This window comes from Chaetodon trifascialis, chromosome 24 (assembly GCF_039877785.1).
Source record: "Chaetodon trifascialis isolate fChaTrf1 chromosome 24, fChaTrf1.hap1, whole genome shotgun sequence".
Taxonomy (NCBI): Eukaryota; Metazoa; Chordata; class Actinopteri; order Chaetodontiformes; family Chaetodontidae; genus Chaetodon; species Chaetodon trifascialis.
The window spans coordinates 1,198,339-1,222,891 of NC_092079.1; the positions used below are offsets into that span (position 1 = coordinate 1,198,339).

General features: G+C 46.7%; 1 protein-coding gene and 1 pseudogene across 1 annotated transcript in view; both read right to left on the bottom strand.

Moving 5' to 3' along the window:
- The window catches only part of LOC139352064 (NLR family CARD domain-containing protein 3-like), an 88,973-nt gene that overhangs the window by 9,108 nt on the left and 55,312 nt on the right, over nt 1–24,553 (bottom strand). The window lies entirely within an intron of this gene.
- On the bottom strand, nt 256–13,133 carry LOC139328028 (NLR family CARD domain-containing protein 3-like; annotated as a pseudogene).

Consider the following 24,553-nt stretch of genomic DNA (forward strand, 5'->3'; position numbering starts at 1 on the left):
TCCTTGATTTCTAATAATCTGTATCAGCCCTGAAAAAAGCATATCGGTGGACCTCCAGTCCTGATCTGAGAGACACAACAAACACTCACAGCAACATTCAGCTTTGACTGCAACAAGATCCACAACTGAAATCAACACACAGCTGAAGGTTCAAGTCAACAGCGTTTCCACACTTTAATGATCACAGTTTCCATCCTTAAAGGACCGGAAGTGGAAGAAGTTTACAAAGTAAATGAGCAATCTTTTCAATCGTTTTCAACAAAGTTCATTGATCAATTTATTCCAATAACCTGAAAGACTGATGTGACTGAGATCCTGCACAGATTCAACTGATCTGTTCAGCAGTGTTTGTCTAACAGGAGGAGACTGTCCCTCCTACAGAGGACACAGAGACATCGAGGAACCAGACCAGGACCAGGAACAAGACCAGGGCCTGAACCCAAAGCCAGGATAAAGAGGTTCAGTGAATGTGGTGTTGAAGGTGTGGAGGTGGGTCAGTGAGTCAGAGGAGACTCTGTAGAAGGACAGAGTGCCAGCAGGACAGTCCACATACACTCCTACTCTGTGAGAGACAGAGGAGGAGGAGGAGGAGGAGGAGGAGGAGGAGGAGGAAGAGATGGATGTTATTCTGTCATTGTGACGGACAGAGTAATAACCATCAACAGAGCAGTTAAGTCTCCAGGACTGATCATTCCATCCTAACAAACACTCTTCACTGTTTCCTTTCCTTCTGATTCTTCTGTAACTCACTGACACAGAAACCTCTCCTCTCCACTCGACCTCCCAGTAACAGCGACCAGTCAGACCAGTTCCACACAGCAGCTGAGGCCACTGGTCAAACCTGTCTGGATGATCAGGATATGACTGACGCTCCTCCACATAAGTCATCGTCCTGTTGTTGTCAGACAGTTTGATCTTTCTGTTCACTGTGTTTGTGTCCAGTTTGAGTTCACAGGAATCTGATGGAGAGAAGAAGAAGAAAACAACTGCAGTTATTGATCGATCAGCTGTTGATTGATGGACAGTTTGATGATGACATCAGAGATGCGAATGAGTGATGTCACAGTTTGAAGATGGCTGAATGTGCTCTGCTTTGTTGTCATCAGTCAAATGAAAGACACACTTACACTTCCTCAGACCTGGTCTCAACCATCGGACTCCAGCAGGCTCCACCCTGAAAGGAGGAGGGGGGTCAGAGCAGCACCTCCTCTTTCAGCATGCAAACATGGACGTTACATCACTCTCACACACAAAAACACAACATGTTGATGCGGCCTGCTTCTCCCTCTTCAGCTCTGCTCAGACACTGACAGCGACACTGATTCTCTCTCATCATTAAATCTGCCTTCATCAGCTCATTTCATTTCAATCTGTTGCTGCGCAGATTTTGGTATTTTCGTGCGCTGTGCCGCCGAGGCATCTCCTCCTCCTTCTCATCTCAGTCCCACCCAGCGGTGCAACTCAGAAAGAGGGAGGGGAGAAGGCGTGGAGTGGGTTTGGCACAGCCAAGTCAAATCTTCACCAATCACAGCAGCTCCTCGCCTCACCTTTAAGAACGCCACTGGCCAGGCGCATGGCAAGTTTCCAGGAGACTGACGTCACTCATATCTCCTGACATCCGTTTGTGTATACTGTTTATTTTTTCTCAGTATATATATAGTTTTATATTCTGTTCTATATTTTGTTTATATATATATTCTCAATATAAATATTTTGTTTTTATATTTGCTTTATATATATATAGTTCTCTCTCTTTTCTTTCTTTCCTAATTTTATTCTAATTCTATTCTTGTAAGGAGCACTGCAACAAAAACAATTTCCCCTCGGAGATAAATAAAGGATTTCTGATTCTGATTCTGATGTCTAAATATGAGGTCCTTAGATAATAAATCCTCCTCCTCCTCCTTATCCTCCTCAAAGCAATGATGTACTCCATCTTTGTAGATAACGTTAAGCATTACTATGACAGCATTTGTATTTGGAATGAAATGACGTGGGTAACAGTGGACAGCGATCAGCACATGTTTTTTCCATGTGTCTGTCTCTCTCTGTCTCTCAGTGCTCTGAGATAGATGCAGTATATCTGCTCTGTAGGATTTCACGGCTGTTTCTGGTTGGCACAGCGACGTTAACCGATTAGTTCTAATCCCTGTGTCACCTGTCTACATTCGGTCAGGTTGAGTGACCATTACACGTGCCAAACGCGCTTTCGATGTGGTCACATGAGAGGCGGATCAAAATATATAAATTTAGGTCTGACTGTATGCGCTGACTCAGATCGTTGCGTTGAACTACGGCTGTTGCTAATAACTGATCGCAGTGAAATGTCAAACACTGTGGAAACCTGACGTGAGCGCACGACTCTGCCGGTTTACGAAAATCCACTTGAGCCACACAGAGTTGACCAGGTCTGAGGTGGCGAGCTTTCAGCACACTTTTATGCCGCCGGCGCAGACCGAAATGGTCAAAAAATTCTCATTATGCCAACACCTCCCCCCTACTGCGCCGCAACGCCCATCCTGGCGCACCTCTGTACACCTCGGTTTACCAAAATACCAAGTGTGCCGTGCGCCTGCCCGCGCTGCTCGAAAATACTACTGCGCCGTGCCGGCGGAGTCGAAAATAGAGCCCGACGTCTGCACAGGGAAATATTTACAAGCCATGTTTGCTGTGAAGACCATGTTCAGTCCAATTGTTGTCCACTGATGAAGGAACAGTTCAACATTTTGAGAAAAACACTTGAATGAAGCGTCTCAAAAGTCTTGCTCTGTCCTGTGGTTGTCAGGTTCCAACAATGTGAACTAAATACTACTGCTTTGGACTTATTGGAAGCTTGTTTTATGTCTTTGAGGACAAAAAGGACATTTGTCAAACTGACAGACAGTTCTTTTACCATGCAGAGATCTGTCCAAACTGCATCAATGATGACCAACAGGTCATCATCATGTTTGTTCCTGGAGATGTTCTCCTTGAGACCTCCAACACAAATATGTCCTTTTCATGTTCAACCAGTGTTTATGTTGTAATCAAAGGACAAAGGTTTCCCACATGTCTGATTGTTCATGTCTCACTCACGTCCACCATCAAGCAAAAAGACAGACAACATGTTTCCAGCTCTTCCTCCTCTTTCACACTGACTGACTGTGGCTGCAGCAGCCTCTTCATACCTGAGAGTGTCCAGTCTGCAGTGAGGATCCTCCAGGCCAGCAGACAGCAGCTTCACTCCTGAGTCTCCTGGATGATTGTAGCTCAGGTCCAGCTCTCTCAGATGGGAGGGGTTGGATCTCAGAGCTGAGGCCAGAGAAGCACAGCCTTCCTCTGTGATCAGACAGCCTGACAGCCTGAAAACACACACAACAACACACATGGAAGATCATCTAAGGGTCCTGCTGTGTCCGTCCAATCACTGCTCTCACAATGCAGAGATCTGATAGGCTGAGCAGCATCACGTGGGAGGAGTTACAGCACATAATAATTCTCAACATGTGTTTCTGTGTTTCAGGTCAACGACTTCACACTCAACACTTCACTTCCTGAGGTCCTCAGCGACACCTTTGTGTTAATTAATCACAACTGAATCAGGAATAAAGTGACGTCCACTAATCAAAGTCACATGACAACAAAACATAAATGAGGATTTCCATCTCAACCAGACTTCATTAATAAAAGGAACATTGAGAGAAAACATCTGCCAATCAATGAATGTCTGTGTCAAATGTGTGGACTTCTGAGGTTCAAGAAAGACGTCAACACTTTGACAACAAACAGTAACTTGATCTGACCTGAGAGTTTCCAGTGCACAGTGTGGACTCTCCAGTCCAGCAGAAAGAAGCTTCACTCCTGAATCCTGCAGGTTATTGTTACTCAGGTCCAGCTCTCTCAGACTGGAGGACTGGGATCTGAGGACTGAGGACAGAGCTTCACAGCTTCTCTCTGAGAGGTTACAGCCACTCAGTCTGAAGAGACACAGGAAGGAAGCAAACAGTCAGTTAGATATCAGAGTATTTATTGATGAAGAAACTTCACTATCTCTGTACTTACACAGCTTTGTTGGAGGCTTTGACCACTGGAAGCAGCCTCAGAAGAGCCTCCTCTGAAGCAGAGAATTTCTTCAGGTCAAACACATCCAGATCTTTTTCTGATGACAGTAAGATGAAACCCAGAGCTGACCACTGAGCAGGGAGTGGAGAGTCTTCCTGAACTCAAAGACTGTTGGATCTGATCCACCAGAGAACGATCGTTCAGTTCATTCAGACAGTGGAACAGATTGATGCTTTTCTCTACAGAGGGAGTCTCTTCAATCTTCTCCATGATGTACTCGACTGTTACCTGATTGGTTTCTGAGCCACGTCCTGTCTGTGTCAGCAGGCCTCGTAGGAGACTCTTATTGGTCTGCAGAGAAAGACCCAGGAGGAATCGGAGGAACAAGTCCAGGTGTCCATTTGGACTCTCTAAGGCCTTGTCCACAGCATTCTGGTAGAAGTGTGTCTCTGCAGATGCGTCTCTTCTGGATTTAGATAACTTTGAGGTTCTTTTTTCCTTTGACAGCAGATTGACTCCAGACTTGATGAAGGTCAGATGGACATGAAGAGCAGCCAGAAACTCCTGAACACTCAGATGGACGAAGCAGAACACCTTGTCCTGGTACAGTCCTCTCTCCTCTATGAAGATCTGTGTGAACACTCCTGAGTACACTGAGGCTGCTCTGATATCGATGCCACACTCTGTCAGGTCTGATTGGTAGAAGATCAGGTTTCCTTTCTGCAGCTGCTCAAAGGCCAGTTTTCCCAGAGACTCAATCATCTCCTTGCTATCTGGAGTCCACTGAGGATCTGACTCAGCTCCTCCATCATACTTGATGTTCTTCACTTTGGACTGAACCACCAGGAAGTGGATGTACATCTCAGTCAGGGTCTTGGGCAGCTGTCCTTCCTCTCTGGTCTTCATCACATCCTCCAGAACTGTAGCAGTGATCCAGCAGAAGACCGGGATGTGGCACATGATGTGGAGGCTTCGTGATGTCTTGATGTGGGAGATGATTCTGTTGGCCTGCTCCTCATCTCTGAACCTCTTCCTGAAGTACTCCTCCTTCTGTTCATCAGTGAACCCTCTGACCTCTGTCACCATGTCAACACACTCAGGAGGGATCTGATTAGCTGCTGCAGGTCGTGTGGTTATCCAGAGGCGAGCAGGGGGAAGCAGTTTCCTCCTGATGAGGTTTGTCAGCAGCACATCCACTGAGGTGGACTCTGTAGCATCAGTCAGGATCTTGTTGTTGGTGAAGTCCAAAGGAAGTCGACACTCATCCAGACCGTCAAGGATGAACAAAACCCTGAACTCTTCAAACCTGCAGATCTTCCCAATGCCAGCCACTCCCTTTGTCATCACTGTTCTGATTGGTTCATCTCGTCCAGGTGAGGCTTTAAAGATGTCTTCTTGTCTGATTGTGGTTTCTGGTCCGTGTGGTTTCCTGGATGCTGTTTCAATCTGTCTGACCTCATGTTCATCATTGACCTGTCCTGTCCCTCCCTCTGTGATGAAGAGCTCTGTGTAGATCTGATTCAGGAGGGTCCGCTTTCCTGCTTTAGCGATCCCCTCAGACACACACTGGAACTTCTCCTTCAGGTTACATTTAAGTTTACGCCGACAAACTGGAGCAAAATGTTCTGAATGAAGACACAACAAATAAATCAATAAGTGATTGGTAAAGTTCAGATGAGAAATTAATGTCCTTGTCTTAACATATGTTGGTCCATCTGTTGGACATCAGTGAATGTTCATTGATCCAGCAGTTAAACCTTTAGAGAAATCCTCTTACTGCTCTGCAGACGCTCAGCCAGCTCCTCCTCCTTCATTCTCCTCAGGAAGTGCAGCGTGATCTTCACAAATGCCTCTTTGCTGCTCCTCCTCTGCTCTGCATCCTCATCCTCATCCTCCCCCTGACTCTCAAAGCATTCTGGGTAATCTGACCTCAGAACCGTCTTGATCTTCTTCAGCTCGTTCCTCACAAAAGAGACAATGTTCTCCTCCAGCAGCTGGAACAGAAGATGATATGAATGACACAAAGTGAAATCACGGAAGCAAACATCAGATCCATGTTGGACAGACTGACGGTCCACTGGTCTAAAAAGTACAGCGTGGACATTATTGTGGACAGAACAGATGTGAAAGCAGCTGTTGTACATGTACAGACCAGAAATATGGAGTCCAGGTGAGTCTGATGCTGCTGGGCAGACTGACCACTGGGAACCTCTGAGCTCTCCTGGTGGACTCTGTGGAGGAGTCATGAAGAATTAGCTCACATCATGTCCGTCCACACAGTGACAAACACCAGCTGAAGGTCCTTTGAGCTAAAGTGTTGATTCCAACATTGAATCAGATGGTTTCCACTGACATTAAAGTGTCGCTCGTACTGCTGATCCCACTGTGAATCAACAGTCCAGCCTGCATTTCTGTGCAGCTTTCACTTTACTGTGTTGGTCAAGCAGCTTGTCTGCTTGAGTCCCTCCAGTTCTTATTAGCCCTATAATACTGTGGACAGCATCACACAGCTCACACAAGCTAACTGGATGCTACCTGTCCAGCAAAAACTGGCAGTGAGTCCCAATAAAGTGAGTGAAAGCTGAGCAAAGCAAAGAGAGAAGCAGAGAATACTGGATGACAGCAAAGCTGAGGCTGATTTCACATCCAGCTGTGTTTCACGTGAAAGCTGGAACGTTCTTCTCTGGACGACATGAAGGAAACAGCTGCAGCTGTTGCTCATACAACTTGTTCTGGCTCTTTCTTTTATTCTTGGATAACATGTATTTCTTCTCGTCCACTTGTTGGACACACAACACATCTTTGAGTTTTGTCTCCTCTCTGAGCTCCTGCAGCCTTTAGTTACCCATAACACCCTTCTCTGCATCAGACGTCTTCACAGAGGCACAACTCCAGCCTGATGTGAGGCGCCATGATGCCGCCGTCAGTGTTGTTCTTGACTTTGTGAATCCATCAGTAGCATCAGTCACAAACAGACTGTGTGTTTCCTCTGTGTTGCTTCAGTCTGTGTTTCACAGCAGCTGATCTCAGTCCAGCTGTTATCACTGACATGTTTGTGTTTGTGTTGTCACATGACTGAAAAGCACAACATGTTGATTTGATGGAGGAACTCAGTGGAATCAGGGTTAGTCTTCGTTAGCATCTGTTAGTCTCAATCAAGTCACTGTTTCATACTCATGCAGTCATCAGTCAGAACGTGTGTGTGGAGGAAATGTTCAACTGGAGTCAAGAGCTGAAGACTGGTTATCCTGGGCAGCTTCCACATGTGAGGATAGAAACGAATAAGAAGAAGAACGACGCTGAAAATAAAGGTCAAATTGTCCAACACGATTTTAACATTGAGAACAACTTACTGTCTGTCAGAGACATGTTGCTGTTTGAAGTTAATGAGGCGACCCATTGACCGGTCGCTCTTGAGGGACACACAGCTGGGTTCAGGTCCAGGTTCAGATTCAGCAGAGGTTTGTCTCCCATAGATCCTGTCAGACAAACAGGAAGACCACCATTATCCTCAGCTTTCAGTGTCCACATGTGGACATGGCAGTGCTGTTTAGGGACAGACTGGACAAATGTCCTCGAACACTAATCTAGCTCTAACCTTCATCATCATTCTAGGACAACATGAACATTAGAAGGACCACTGGTCAGACTGGATTTAATGAGGACAAACATCAGCAGTGGACAACATGAGGAGGACATATGGACATTTCAGGTCAAATTGTCCAACACGAGTTTAACAGTGAGAACAACTTACTCTCTGTCAGAGACATGCTGCTGGTTAAAATGAATGATGCCATCCGTTGACTGGTTGCACTTAACAGTTTACCTCTTTGCAGCAGACAGTTGATCTGCTTTAAAGTTATCAACACGACCCATCGACCGCTCACTCTTCAAGGACACACAGCTGGGTCCAGGTCCAGAGTCAGATCCAGGTCCAACAGAGGCTGGTCTCCCATGGATCCTGTCAGACACAGAGGAAGACCACCAGGGATGGAAATGGACTTTTTCTTCTTCAGACTCAGAAGCTGCTGGAGAAACTAGCAGCTATCAACAAGAAAAAGATCAACACACCAAAGTTCAATCAAACATGAAGCTGAATGATTTCAGTCTGTGGATCATCACTTCATTTGTCCATCAAATCTTGGACCAAGGTAGGAATCAACACACTGATTTGTGAGCAGATTTTACTGTGATTGACAGACAACAAACTAAACTGTGGAGTCCATCAGCAGCAACTCTGTTGGTCTGTTTTCTAACGTTTGCATCACGAGACTCAGCACAAATATCCTGACTGTTATTTACAGACGATGGTCGCTGAAGCATTTAGTCCAACATTCAAAGAGGGCGTTTGATGGTAAAGACACTGTGGAAGGTCCCCACTGGATTTGTGCTGAAGCCTCATATTATCCTCAGCTTTCAGTGTCCACATGTGGACATGGCAGTGCTGTTTAGGGACAGACTGGACAAATGTCCTTGAACACTAATCTAGCTCTAACCTTCATCATCATTCTAGGACAACATGAACATCAGAAGGACAACTGGTTAGACTGGATTTAATGAGGACAAACATCAGCAGTGGACAACATGAGGAGGACATATGGACATTTCAGGTCAAGTTGTCCAACACGAGTGTCACACTGAGAACAACTTACTGTCTGTCAGAGATATGTTGCTGTTTAAAGTTAATGATGGCACCCTTTGACTGGTCACTCCTGAAGGACACACAGCTGGGTCCAGGTCCAGGTCCAGGTTCAGCAGAGTCTGGTGGGTCCTGCTGCTCTGGCCTTCAACACAACACACACAGAGCTTTGAGTGTGAATAATGATGGTGGACAGATTTGAGTGCTCTGACATGGAGACGAGTCTTGGACAGTCAGAGATCCTCGTCTCACCTCTGAGCTTCGGTCTGGACGTCATCGTCCCCACACGGAATGGTTTTAGAGGGACGGACTCCCTCCTCTCTGTCCTCACACCGATTCATGCTGCTGAACTCACGTCAGCTCACACACACTTTGATCTGGAGAGGAAACATAAATCATTCATGTGCACATCAGTTAAAATCAGCCTTTCATGGTTTCTCCTGTCCAAATATCAGCTGCTCCTCCTCTGATTGGCTGTTATCTCGTCTCTCATATCAGTGTCAGCTGAATGCAGTCAGACAGCAGTGTGAGGCTGAGCTGCTGTACTTCTATCAGTCCACTAGATGGCGCCATGAAGCTGCAGTGAAGTGAACACACACTTGATGCCTGGACGAGCGTTGACATCCACTGACACACACTGACTGAATGTGACAGGAAGCTTCAGTTTGTGGAAGATTCAGTAAATTCAACATGACTGAAAGTTTCTTTACGCCTCAATGATCCTCGATCATCAATAAGTGAAGGAGAAAGTCAAATATTTACACAGGAGAAACAGAAAATAGCACAAATATTCAAGTACTTCCAGAAGTACTTCCAGACTGTACTGAATTACACTACTTGAGTTTGGAGAAAAGATGGACGGAGCTGCAGATCGATGCCGTTTGTGCTGAAGCTAAGCTAACGACAGCTTGAGTAAAAAACACGAGTTACTTTACCTTCAGCTGGAGCTTCAGAGGAGAAAACAAACTGAAACACAGTGAAGGCAGGAAGTGAAAGTAAGGTTCAGACAGGAAGGAGCAGAGAGAGAGAGAGAGAGAGGGAGAGAGAGAGAGAGAGAGAGAGAGAGAGAGACATGAGTCGAGCTGAGGACAGAAAACTCTGAGCCTCTGTCAAGTGAGAGTGAATCAGGCAGGAAATGAGGACGTGAGACAAACTAACCGACTGTCCTCACTGTTGTCAGACACAGAAACAGTCTCATGTCCTTTACAAAGAGCTTTAATCTCCTTTATCTCATCAATTTCTCTTTAATCCTCAGAGAAAAAAAACAAAAAGCACATTTTATGACTGAAAACCTTTATTTCAAATGTGCATCAATGACAGGAAACAGGAAGCAGAAAGTCTGAACGACTCCAGCTTTTTATTCTGCCTTTTATTCACATTTCTATATTTCTGAGGGAGAAGTACTCACATCAACATTGTACTGCAGTACAAGTACAGAAGGAGCCTACTTAAAGAACAAAGTAATAGTACTCGTTCTGCAGAATGGATCATCTCACAGTATTTTTACACTGCAGTTTCATTTGTAATTTTACTTCATCGTTAATTATCTGATCATATTTTGAGAAATAATGTGAATCTCCAAAGTAACTGAAGCTTTAGAAGAAATGCAGTGCAGAGCAGAAGAAAGTAGCAGGAAGTACAAATACTAAAGTAAAGTACAAGTACCTTACAATTCTTAACCTCCTCCGCTCCACTTCACAGACTACATTCACCTCCCCTCACGTCACTCTACAGGAGCCACCCCCAAGTCCCCCCCAGCCTCTCCATAACAGCCGACCAGGTGAGGAAGGAGCTCAGGAGGATGAAGGTGAGGAAAGCTACAGGCCCGGATGGCATCAGCTCCAGACTGCTCAGGGACTGCAGAGATCAGCTCTGCAGGGTCCTCCTGCACATCTTCAACACGAGCCTCAGTCTGGAGAGAGTTCCTGCCCTTTGGAAAACTTCCTGTGTAGTTCCTTTTCCAAAGACTGTGCAACCCAAGGAGCCCAACCACTTCAGGGCAGTGGCCTTAACCTTCCACCTGATGAAGACCTTGGAGAGGATTACACTGAACCACCTCCGTCACCTGGTGGGCAGCAAGCTGGAGCCCTACAGTTAGCATACCGTCCAAGCATCGGTGTGGAGGATGCAGTCATCTACCTGCTCCATCGACCTCTTTCTCATCTGGAGCACACTGGAAGCATGATGAAGGTCATGTTCTACGACTCCTCCAGAGCTTTCAACACAATCCAACCATCACTGCTCAGGAACAAACTGGGAGGAGCTGGTGTAGACTGCCACCTGGCTGCATGGACCATCAACTACCCCACCAACAGACCACAGTATGTGAGGCTTCATGAGTGTGTGTCCAATGTGGTAATTTGCAGCACGGGGGCTCCACAGGGGACAGTGCTGTCCACTTTCTCTTCAACCTCTACGCATCGGACTTCAGACACAACACCAACAGCTGTCACATCCAGAAGTTCTCCAATGATACAGCCATCGTTGGACGTGTATCACAGGGGAATGAACTGGAATACAGGGAGGTTGTAACCAACTTTGTTGACTGGTGTGGACTGAACCACCTGCACCTAAACGCCAGCAAGACAAAGGAGATGGTGATTGATTTCTGAAGGAATGTACCACAGACTACACCAGTGAACATCCAGGGCTCGGACACTGAGATCGTGGGGGATTACAAATACCTGGACGTTCACCTCAACAACAAACTGGACTGGACAAACAACACAGACACCCTTTACAGCAGGGCGTACCTGCACCTGCTCAGAAGACTGAGGTCCTTTGGGGTTTGTAGGACACTGTTAAATACATTTTATGACTCTGTGGTTGTATCTGCAGTTTTCTGTGCTGTGGTCTGTGGGGCTGTGGGAGCTCAGAGAGGGACAGGAAAAGACTAAACAAGGGGGTGGGTGAGAGGAGGATGTTAGCCAAGCTGACATCGATCATGGACAACAAATCCCACCACCTGCATGAGACGGTGGGGGGCTTCAGCAGCTCCTTCAGTAACAGACTGTTGCATCCAGTCTGTAAGAAGGAAACTGCCACAGGTCCTTCATCCAACATCTGTCAGACTGTTTAACTCCAGCATCATGTCATGTCGCTCTTTGTTGATGCTTCTTTCTTTCTCAACTCTACATCATTAACCTGTTTTTGATTTGCACTACTGTTCAAGGCTAACATCTGCTCTAATGCTAATATCTGCTCTAATGCTAACATCTGCTCTAATGCTAATATGTACTCTAATGCTAACATCTGCTCTAATGCTAATATCTACTCTAATGCTAATATCTACTCTAATGCTAACAACTGCTCTAATGCTAATATCTACTCAAATGCTAACATCTGCTCTAATGCTAACATCTGCTCTAATGCTAATATCTGCTCTAATGCTAACATCTGCTCTAATGCTAACATCTGCTAACATTTGTCCATCTCACCTGGTGCAGTTTCTAAATTTCTTAGTTGTATGTTTCTCTCAGCTGTGCAGTAATACCATTTATGATCCAAACTGGGAAATGTATTTTAATAAACTGTTTATATTGTGCAAATACATAGACCGAGTATTTCCCAAGTGAAGTAGTATTTTCCTAAGGTGTAATACAACACGTCATGTCAGTAGTTAGTTTTTCTCAATAATACTACGAGCAACACTTTTTTATGGCAGTAGGATTCTTTGGCATTTATGTTTTTAACAATCTGCACAAAGGTACAAAGTCATATTTGTTTTTTCTATTCTGTATCTTGTAAACTTCTTTATTTTTATTTTCACCTTTTCATGCTACTGTACTTGCTTTCCTGCTTGCTGCTGTTACAACTTAGTGTCCCCTGTGTGGGATCAATAAAGTCTTATCTTATCTAAGAGAAAGAGAAAGAAAGTCGAAAGAAAGAAGTCAAATGATGACTTAAAAGAAAGATGAATGAAGGAGGCTGAGTGTAAATGTACAGAGACAGCGAAGAGTTTTCACAGTTTTCCTGAAAATGAAGGTTCAAGTTCAAGAAAGCAGCAGAAACCAGACACTAGAACTCATCTGTAACTGTGAGAGGACACAAAGAGAACCATGAAAACAACGAAGAAGCAGCTCACACACACTTTGATCTGGAGAGGAAACACAAATCATCAGATCGATTGAGAAATGAAAGCTTTCAGCTCCTCACAGCCTCTGAATGCTCCTTCCCGCTGTTTCCACATCAATTATTGAGGATCAACTGGCTCTGCTTCTGCTCTTATTCCAGCGTTTACACTCATAAACATCCACACAACATGGCCGATGTTTTTAATGGAGCTGCTTTCACCTCCTTCGTCCAGAGTTCACAGTTAAACTCAGAGTTTGGAGAAACGATGGACGGAGCTGCAGATCAATGCCATTTGTGCTGAAGCTAAGCTAACGATAGCTTGAGTAAAAAACACCTGAAACGAGTTACTTTACCTTCAGCTGAAGCTTCAGAGGAGAAAACAAACTGCGACACACCAAAGAGGAAGTGAAAGTCAAGTTCAGACAGGAAGGAGCAGAGAGAGAGAGAGAGAGAGAGACGTGAGACAAACTAACGGACTGTCCTCACTGTTGTCAGAAGGATTCTTTGTCATTTACTGTTTTTAACTGCATCAGAACAACACTAAAAGCCACTGCAGCTCGTTCAGACTCAAACTGTGGCCTTCACAAACTGAATGACCTCGACTGGAAATGTTTATTTTACAGTGGCAGCAATTTCATGACATCCAACATCACAACATCAGTGAGTGACACCTGGAACGGCGTCTTTCAGGAGACATTTGCTGAGGACATCCCTTCCTCAACTTCACGGCGTCTCCTGGAGAACGTTGACGGTCAAGACGTCTTTATGTGTCTTCAGACGCTCATTTTGTCGACATTCACGCGAAACTCAGCAGACACCAACATGGATTTCTGCTGTCTGAAGACAGAAAACGCTCAGATTGCGATCCCAGTGTCCTGGAACCAGTTCTGATGGAGTGCAGAGAGAAATCCTGTCCATCGTCCTTGTGAGTGTCCTGGACTCTCAGATCACTGCATCATACAGATGGTCCCAACATTGAGACAGCACCTGAAGAGGACTGAACCATCCAGGACCAGAGGAAGTGATGGACTCCAGAAGCAACTGACATGTTCCAGGACTGCATGGAGTGTCCTGACTGGGAGTCTCTGATGGCCCACTGTCCCCCACTGAGGGTTCTGCATGATGCCAGAGCCAGACAGCAGGCCAGGAGGACAGTGGCAGTGGTTTGACTCTGCCTTCTCTGACACATTGGACCTTTATTGATACTTGAATCATTGACATTAACGCTGCAGCAAGTCTGTCTTTATTTCTGATGGTTCACACTGGATTCAGAATCCAGGATCCAGGATTTCAGAAACTGAAGAGAAAACCAATCAGCGTCTTCAAAAACTCTGGATGTGCTCATTTCTGCCTGCGACTGAGCTTTAAACACAGTTTTCTTCAAACCAATGAAAACATGGTGTGAAGCTGTGAGAATATTTGAAGCTGTTCCAGTAAAAAGCAGCAGAGACAGACTCCTGTTTAAATCAAGCTTCATGAACAGAAAGAAGACAAACATCAACATCCAGCAGCAACTCTTCAAAGTCAACCATCACAATGAAAATCCACACAAAACATCAGCAGCACAGACTGCTGCAGCATCACACTGAGCTTCAAAGACCGTCAGAGGAACGTGGCTCTTCACAGGCCGGCTGATCGTTCCTCTTTCTACACAAGCAAGAAAAGCTAAAGAGCAGCTTCCTGCAGAGAAACAGAGGAGGCGAAGAGAAGGAACTGAGCTGAAACCTTTTGAGTGTCCTGGAGGAAACATCAAGATCTGATCTGAAGTTGTGCTGAAGTAATGGAGTAAATGTACTCAGTTACTTTCCACCATTAACGAGGACAATAAAATGAAGATGACAGAAGAATAACTGAGTTTTCTGTTCAGCTTGAAGTGACTGTGTGAATTTTCTCTTTTTCATTTCCATCTTTCACCTTTGAATCTTTTGGTTTCTGACTCGAGATGATAAACTCTGCTCGTCAGTTGTTTGCTAAAAAGGCCCAAACTTTCATTGAGCTCAGTCTGAAGTTTCTCTTTTCAAAGCAACAAAACATGACAAAAACTGGGACCATGAAGCTGAAAAGCAGCCAACAAGTATGAACTTCACCCAGAGCCCAAAATGAAAGAGCAGTCAGCATTAAAGGTCCAGTGTGGAGGATTCAGAGGATCTGTTGGCAGAAATGGAAAATAATCTTCATACTTCTGTTTTCATTAGTGTTTAATCACCTCAAAATAAGAATCAGCGTGTTTTCGTTACCTTATGATGAGGTAACGAGGTGCACAGAGTCCACCATGTTTCTGCTTCTTCTTCTGCTTGTTTTATGGCGGTTGGCAAACAACTGTTAGGTGCATTAGCGCCACCTTCTGGACTGCAGTGTGGAGCAGGACAGCTTGTAATCCAACATCAGATCCTAATAATAACCCTGTGCTGTGTAAAAACCTGAATACAGGCCTGTACCCAACATCTCCTGAAGCCCTCCTGAACAGCTCAGTCACACTCAGTGTTCGTTGACTCCTTTGGAGTTCTGGTTGGACTGTTTGTCTCTGCTGTCGGGACCTTGGACAGCGTAAGAAGACATGCTCCACTGTGTCCTGTCATCCACAGTGTCCACAGTTCCCTGTAGCATGTTTCTTTATGATGTGTAGTGTTCAGGCCAGTGTGACCAGTTTAATCTCATCCAGGATATTCTGTCTTTTTCTTTTCTGCTCCTCTGACTTTCTCTCATGTCTCCAGCTTTCCTTTGAATCCTATAGAGGTGTCCACCTTTACTCCCTCTCTGCCATCGTTCCTGCCATTTCTTATTTCTGTTTGATGTGATTACACATTTAATCTCAGACTTTCTGTGTTTTACAGCCATATTTATTTCTCTCCTCTGTGTTGCACTCGCAGCATATTTATCTGCCAGTTCATTTCCTTCTAATCCAACATGTGCTGGAAGCCAAATGAACTGAATTTCTGCCCCTGTCCTCCTGATTCTGTGGATTATTTGTCTCTCGTACGATGTCCAGCCTGGTGTTTGAATGGTTGTGTCTAATACTTTCTAATGCACTGCTTGAATCTGATCCTGTGAAGACTTTCTGTGCTCTGACCTCCTCTATCCAATTCAATGCTGCAGAACAGCCAATCAGTGGCCTGCATGCACTGCTGAGTCATCACTAATTCTTTGACTTGACGTTGTGTCTGAATGTGGTGTTACAAAAGCTGCTCTACCTTCTTCTTCTGTGACTTGGATGCATCTGTGTCTGCTTTAACAGACTGTGAGCAGTTTCTCTTTCTGTACTTGTTCACTTTGTTTTGCACTTCAAATCTTTCCTTTTTGCTCCTTTAACAGTTTCAGATCGACTTTCTCTTCTTCCGTTGTCCACGGTGGCTCGACAGAGAGACGAACAGTCTGGCCTGTAGTTTTGTTTGCAATCCCGACTTCCTGAACTCGCGTCTCAATTGTCCATCCAAAACTCCTCGTCTGTCCTTTTGCTTTCTCTTGCCGTGGTTTGATCGTACTCTGACCCGGATGATTGTCCTCATGTCCTCTTCGGTTTGCCCAGTAGTTTCATGAAATCTGTTCTCTTCTTCACTCCAACAGCATTTCACCATGACACCAAGTTTTCTCAGCGTTGTATTTGATGCTGATTCATACACTAAACATCCATAATCAATAACTGAACCAATTAAAGCCACATTTAATGATTTCAAAGATGCTCTGTTTGCTCAAACAATATTTCATATCTTTTACACGTTTCAACTATTTTCTCAATATGTATTTTCCATGTAATCTTCTCGTCAAACCAAATCCCTCAGTACTTAAAGCGATCTACTGTTTCTAGATCTTGTCCATGTAGTTTAAGACTGATTTGGTTTTGTGTTTCCTTTTAGAAAAGATGACTGCCTTTGTCTTTGTAACTGAGAACCTGAAGCCCCATTCCAAAGCCCAGCTTCTACCTTCCTTATTAGGGCCACCGCCCGAGGCCCATTGCCCCCTACAACTATGAAATAGCTATGAAATAGCTGTAGGGTAATAGGGCTCGGGGCTTCGCTTGCGCTGATTCTCATGATGTGCCTGGCTAAATGATAGGACTTACGGTTTTTGACTTGTGAGCCTCTGAGCGAGGAGAGTACCTCTGACTTGGCCCATAAGGTCCAATACAAATCAAAAACAGGAGAGACAGAAACCAAACATGTTTTTAACTCGCTGTAAAAGCGAAAAAAGCGTGTACAGCAAAGCCTTGTGGTGAAGAAATTTCGGGAATAGGAGTTTCGGTCTTTGCGTGAGAAGCGTTTGTTCGAGGGGTGCGCAGAGGTCAAATTCAGACGTTTCTGTCTCTGCTCCTCATTAACTCCAATACAAAGATTTTCTGAGAGAAGCAGAACGGACCCCTGTTTTAAACTCTCAAGTGTCTGTGAAATATTGACTTCAGAAACACCGAATCGTTCAGGAAGTCCTGACAACAATGACGGTCTGTGTTTTTTTCTGATAGGAGCTACCGTTTGGTGAGCATAAGCCCAAATGTCAGACCAGTGCAGAGGCAGAAAATCACTCTTTCTCCCTCTGAATGCATGTGTCTGCACCTGTGTCTGAGTGGGTGAATCGTTCAGGAAGTCCTGACAAGGAAGTCCTGACAACAATGACGGTCTGTGTTTTTTTCTGATAGGAGCTACCGTTTGGTGAGCATAAGCCCAAATGTCAGACCAGTGCAGAGGCAGAAAATCACTTTTTCTCCCTCTGAATGCATGTGTCTGCACCTGTGTCTGAGTGGGTGACATCATTGATCAGGCCACCTCAAGTTGCCGTGGCAACCTCCGAGCCTCAGTACTTCTCTCAGCACTCCTCTCCCACATACACACACATATGTAGCTTCAGCTGCAGCTATGCAGTGGCTTGACAATGAGCCACAGCCTAGCCTATTACTGGTGAGTTGTAAGTGTTAGTGAGGTAATGAGTGATGTTGGCCTGTTAGCATTAGCCACAATGCTAACATCCATCCATCCATCCATTATCTTCCGCTTATCCGGGGCCGGGTTGCGGGGGGAGCAGAGGCGTTCCCAGGCCAGCCGAGTGACGTAGTCACCCCAGCGTGTCCTGGGTCTTCCCCGGGGCCTCCTCCCGGTGGGACATGCCTGGAACACCTCCCTAGGGAGGCGTCCAGGGGGCATCCGATAGAGATGCCCGAGCCACCTCAGCTGACTCCTCTCGATGCGGAGGAGCAGCGACTCTACTCTGAGCTCCTCCCGGGTGACAGAGCTCCTCACCCTATCTCTAAGGGAGCGCTCCACCACCCTGCAGAGGAAACTCATTTCAGCCGCTTGTATCCGGGACCTCGTTCTTTCGGTCATGAACTTTGGGTCATGACCGAAAGAACGAGGTCCCTCCATAGGTGAGGGTAGGAACGTAGATTGACCGGTAAATCGAGAGCTTCGCCTTTCGGCTCAGCTCCTTCTTTACCACGACAGACCGATACAGCGACCGCATTACTGCAGCCGCTGCACCGATCCGCCTGTCAATCTCACGTTCCATCCTTCCCTCACTCGTGAACAGGATCCCAAGATACTTAAACTCCTCCACTTGAGGCAGGAACTCTCCTCCAACCTGAAGGGAGCAAGCCACCTTTTTCCGGTCGAGAACCATGGCCTCGGACTTGGAGGTGCTAACTCTCATCCCAGCTGCTTCACACTCGGCTGCGAACCGCCCCAGCGCATGCTGAAGGTCCTGGCTCGAGGAAGCCAACAAGACAACATCATCCGCGAAAAGCAGAGACGAAATCTGCCGGCCCCCGAACTGAACCCCCTCCGGCCCCTGGCTGCGCCTAGAAATCCTGTCCATAAAAATGATGAACAGAACCGGTGACATAGGGCAGCCCTGCCGGAGTCCAACATGCACTGGGAACAGGTCCGACTTACTGCCGGCAATGCGGACCAAGCTCCTGCTCCGGTTGTACAGGGACTGTACAGCCCTCAACAGAGGGCCTCCAACCCCATACTCCTGGAGCACCTCCCACAGAATGACGCGAGGGACACGGTCGAATGCCTTCTCCAAGTCCACGAAGCACATGTGGACTGTTTGGGCAAACTCCCATGAACCCTCAAGCACCCTGTGGAGGGTATAGAGCTGGTCCAGTGTTCCACGGCCAGGACGAAAACCGCATTGTTCCTCTTGAATCCGGGGTTCAACTATCGGCCGGATTCTCCTCTCCAGTACCCTGGAATAGACTTTACCAGGGAGGCTGAGGAGTGTGATCCCCGATAGTTGGAACACACCCTCCGGTCCCCCTTTTTAAAAAGAGGGACCACCACCCCAGTCTGCCAGTCCAGAGGCACTGTCCCCGTCTGCCACGCGATGCTGCAGAGGCGTGTCAACCAAGACAGTCCTACAACATCCAGAGACTTGAGGTACTCAGGGCGGATCTCATCCACCCCCGGCGCTTTGCCACCGAGGAGCTTGCGAACTGCCTCAGTGACTTCAGCCCCGGTGATGAATGAATCAACCTCCAAGTCCCCAGTCTCTGCTTCCTCTACGGAAGACATGACAGAGGGATTGAGGAGATCCTCGAAGTATTCCTTCCACCGCCCGACAATATCCCCAGTCGAGGTCAACAGCTCCCCACCTCCACTGTAAACAGTGTTGACAGAAAGCTGCTTCCCCCTCCTGAGGTTGCCAGAATTTCCCCGAGGCCAACCGGTAGTCCTCCTCCATGGCCTCCCCGAACTCCTCCCAGACCCGAGTTTTTGCTTCTACAACCGCCTGAGCTGCCGCACGCTTGGTCTGCCGGTACCCATCAGCTGCCTCAGGAGTCCTATGAGCCAACCAGGCCCGATAGGACTCCTTCTTCAGCTTGACGGCATCCCTTACTTCCGGTGTCCACCACCGGGTTCGGGGGTTGCCGCCACGACAGGCACCGCCGACTTTACGGCCACAGCTATGGACGGCTGCATCAACAATGGAAGTGGAGAACATGGTCCATTCGGACTCAATGTCTCCAACCTCCCTCGGGATCTGGTTGAAGCTCTCCCGGAGGTGGGAGTTGAAAACTTCCCTGACAGCGGGTTCCGCCAGACGTTCCCAACAGACCCTCACGGTACGTTTGGGTCTGCCAAGTCTGTCCCGCTTCTTCCCCTGCCAGCGAATCCAACTCACCACCAGGTGGTGATCAGTTGACAGCTCAGCCCCTCTCTTTACCCGAGTGTCCAAGACATACCGCCGAAGGTCAGATGATACGACTACAAAGTCGATCATTGACCTCCGGCCTAGGGTGTCCTGGTGCCACGTGCACTGATGGACACCCTTATGCTTGAACATGGTGTTCGTTATGGACAAACTGTGACTAGCACAGAAATCCAATAACAGAACACCACTCGGGTTCAGATCGGGGAGGCCGTTCCTCCCAATCACTCCCCTCCAGGTGTCACTGTCGCTGCCCACGTGAGCATTGAAGTCTCCCAGCAGAACAATGGAGTCCCCGGTTGGAGCACTTTCCAGTACCCCTCCCAGGGACTCCAAGAAGGCCGGGTACTCTACGCTACTGTTCGGCCCGTAGGCCGAAACAATAGTGAGAGACCTATCCCCAACCCGAAGGCGCAGGGAAGCGACCCTCTCGCTCAGCGGGGAGAACTCCAACACATGGCGGCTGAGCTGGGGGGCTATAAGCAAGCCCACACCAGCTCGCCGCCTCTCACCGCGGGCAACTCCAGAGTAGAAGAGAGTCCAGCCTCTCTCAAGGAGTTGGGTTCCCGAGCCCAGACTGTGCGTGGAGGTGAGCCCGACTATCTCTAGCCGGTACCGCTCAACCTCCCGCACTAGCTCAGGCTCTTTCCCCCACAGTGAGGTGACATTCCATGTCCCCATAGCCAGAGTCGTTGTCCAGGATTTGGGTCGTCGTGGCCCCCGCCCACGACTGCTACCCATTCCACATAGCACCGGCCCCTTCTGATCCTTCCTGCGGGTGGTGGGCCTACGGGAAGGCGGGCCCACGTCGCTCCTTCGGGCTGTGTCCGGCCGGGTCCCGTGGGCAAAGACCCGGCCACCAGGCGCTCGCCTGCGAGCCTCAACCCCAGGCCTGGCTCCAGGGCGGGGCCCCGGTGACGCCAATCCGGGCGACGTACGCTTCCTTGCTTTAATTTCTTTCATAGGGGCTTCTTGAACTGCTCTTAGTCTGACCCGTCACCTAGAACCTGTTTGCCTTGGGAGACCCTACCAGGGGCATTAAGCCCCGGACAACATAGCCTCTAGGATCATTCGGGTACTCAAACTCCTCCACCACGATAAGGTGGCAGTTCAAGGAGGAGCAATGCTAACATTCTAATGCTAATATGAGGTCCTATGAACTTGTTGGTGCATGGAGGTTTAACTTTTGATGTCGGATTGTTGTGCTAATATGCTAATGATTAGCATGCTAATGCTAACATGCTAACCTGTGTTAAAATGGTTCTTGAATGCATTCTAATGATGGTTCAGATGTTTTTAATGTGTTATTTGACATGCTAATTTTAGCATGCTAATGCAAACATGCTAACCTTGGCTAAAATGATTGTTAAAGGCATTCTAATGATGGTTCAGATGTTTTTAATGTCTTATTTGACATGCTAATGTTAGCTTAGCATTAGCAGCTGTTCACATTGTCCAGCAGTAGTCCCCGTGGCCCTTTCATAATTTCCCAGGGGGAAATTGTCTCATTTGTTCTTGTAATTTCCAAGCATTGAATGCCTCGTTCCCTCTCCTTTTCCACAAAAGTCCATCATCTGCTAATAAAGATGTCCGTATGGACCTGTCTGTATTACTGAATATCTCATTGATCATTGATCTGAAAACAAAAGTGGACTTATAATAGAGCCCTGAGCAGTTCCATTCTCTACTATGTATTTCCACTGTAAGTGGACATCATCCTGTCTGTTAAAAAAGCTTAATCCACCTGTACATTTCCCCCTTATGCCCATATGGTACAGTCTGATTAGCAGCCCCTCCCTCCACATCGTGTCTCAGGCTTTGTCCACATGGAAAAATAGCCACTACATTCTCTTTATTTCCCTAAGCTTTCCTAATTTCATGTTGTAAACACAGAGCGGGATCGACAGGACTCCTTCCTTTCCTGAATCCTGTGAGGATTTTCCTCGGTCAAAAATAATATTTCAGGACTCGAGGTGCAGAGCAAAGACAGAGACAATGTTGCAAAACACAAACTAGATTTATTACAAAAAGGAGGAACAGAAGGTGAACTCAAACTGAGTGGAGATAACCAAAAACACCACGCTGGAACTGAGGCTGAGAGGCACACCGAGCGGGACTGAGCACACTGAAAGAAAGAGCAGAACAAAGAGAAGTCCAAAAACCCACTGGATAAGTCCCAGGACAAAAGGCTTTTCTTAGAAGTTACTCACACTGAGACAGGACGGACACACGGTCCAGATCAGGACAAACTGGCAATCACAAGACCAGAGAGCGTCCTCTAAATGCTGCCAGCAATCAGCTCCAACACGCCTCAGGTGTGCAGGTAATGAGGTCGTCATGGGGGAAGGACCGCCCATTCTCAGACAGACAGGGGAGACAGACCAACAGACAAAGAACACTGGGGACAAAGGAAGGGAAGGGACACTGGGAAAAGACACATCCTAACAAATCCCCTCTGATAGCATTTTATTTCTCCCTCCTTTCTAAATAACAGAGCAGCCTTTCGTTCATCCATAATTTGACCAACATGTGATGTTCGGGCTCTCGCTCTGTAACTCTGCCAAACTTGGATCCTGACCTGCTTTACAGACAGGAACAGTTATGGACTCTTTCCACTCATCTGGCAACTTCCCGTCTTCCCACATCCTGTTATATAATTTCAGTCATATCTTTTGACTTTGGTCACTGAGATTATTGAACATACAGGAACTTATTTGATCTTTTCTCGGAGTTGTCTTTCCAGATTTTTTAAGGCGTTATTCAGCTCTGTCATTGAAAACTGCAGCTTCACTGTATTTTCATCCTCCTCTTCATCCTGTACAGTCTCCATGTTTCTTCATATTGTCCCTCCTCTACCTCTCTTTTCTTCATCACTCACTCAAATTTGCTGTGCTGTGCACTTTAACAGAAGTCTTTGCTCATAGTTCTGCTTTTCCTCATTATTTCTGACCATTTTCTGATCACTGTTCATTATTGGCTGTCCACACTCTTTCCTATTGGCTGACATTGCTTTCATCACAGCCCACACTCTATCCAATGGAGTCCTCATTCCAATGACTCAACACCTCCTCCAACACTCTCTTCTTGTATTCCTTATTACTCTCCTCACTCCTGCTTGTTGCTTCTTGTAAACGATTAAATTGTGAACAGAAAGATTTTTTAAAGGATTTGTTTGGAGCCTTTATTGCTTTGGTGCATTTGCTTCATTCAAATCTCCACACCAGATTACTTTCCCTCTCCCATCATCTCAGATGGATTCCATCTTTTCTTTGTCTGATTGCTGACAGGGATTATAAAATGAATGATCTTCATACTTCCTGCCTTCATCCACACCTCAGTGACGACGACCTCTGACTCTTGTGCCATCACTGTTTGCCTGAATTTCATACCTTGTCTAATGAAACCACCATTTCCACCAGGTCTGTCTTTCCGAATGCTGGAGGATCCTTTCATAATAAAGTCCAGAGTTGGTTTGAGCCGTGTTTCCTGGTTTTGCTGCTGATTCCCTGATATCTCCTTTAACTCTTGTCCATTAGCAAAGAGACTTCTAGCATTGCGTTGCAGAATGAGCGTTATGGAATAAGTTGCTGCCTGCTGGCTGACGTCTCGTCTCCTTGACTGAGGTCTGGGATGTATTTTTTTCCCAACATCAATCTTTCATGTTCAAGAACTTTGCTGCTGCTTTCACAATGATCTCGATCTTTTCACTTTCTCTTCGTGCTTGTTCTGAGTAGTTAATGCCAAGAACAGAACCAGTCAGTCAGTGGTCAGTCGTGTCTGATGATGCGTGGACTTTCTTCCTGGTGTTGAGCCGTAGGTCTGTTCTCCTTTCTGTTTTCCTTGCCAACCATCTTCACGGCCTCTGCATCAGTCACTCTCTGTTCTGCTCTCACCTGCTGGATTTCACTCTGTTTCTTCACTCTGCAGCCTCCATATGCTGCTGTGTGATTTCCTCCACGATTACAGCGTTTAGCTGCTGTGTTATCCCACATTCTCCATCAGCGTGCTCCCTCACACCTTCCACACCTCTGCTTCCCTCTGCACGCCGTGGCACCGTGTCCATATCTTTGACATGTGAAGCGTCTGAGTGCAGGTGGAGGTACGCTCCAACCCTGAAGCTCATGTGTCCCACCATGACCTGATCAGGGACAGTCTGCTCTTTGAACTCTGTCACTGCTGATGTTCTGTCAGTTTTCTCATCGTTCCTGAACGCCTGCAGCCTTTTATTGCTGCCACATTTCCTCCTTTGATCAGCTTCTTCACCTCTGCCAGCATCTCCTGCAGCTTTTCCTGATATCAGTCCTCTGACGCCGCTTCCCCTCCCACTGCTTTCCTCTCTGCTGCTTCTTTCTTGCTCACACTTTGTAATGGAGGTGCTTTGTCTCTCTGCCCAGCATTCTTACATTTCACACACAAACTGCCGTCTCTGAACACTTTCGCCACTTCAGTATCTGCAAGCGCTTTCTTCAAAGCTTGGTTTGTTAGAGTGATCGGACTCACAGGTGAAATATCACGCCCTGCTTTCAGTTTCACAATAATCTTGTTCTCCTCCGTCATGAGTTTGTTCCTCACATCATGTCGCTCTTCATCGTCTGTAAGACACCGTTTGTTTGTTTGTTTGTAGGCGTTCTTCTTCCTGCTTTCTGTCTCTGACTCTGAAGT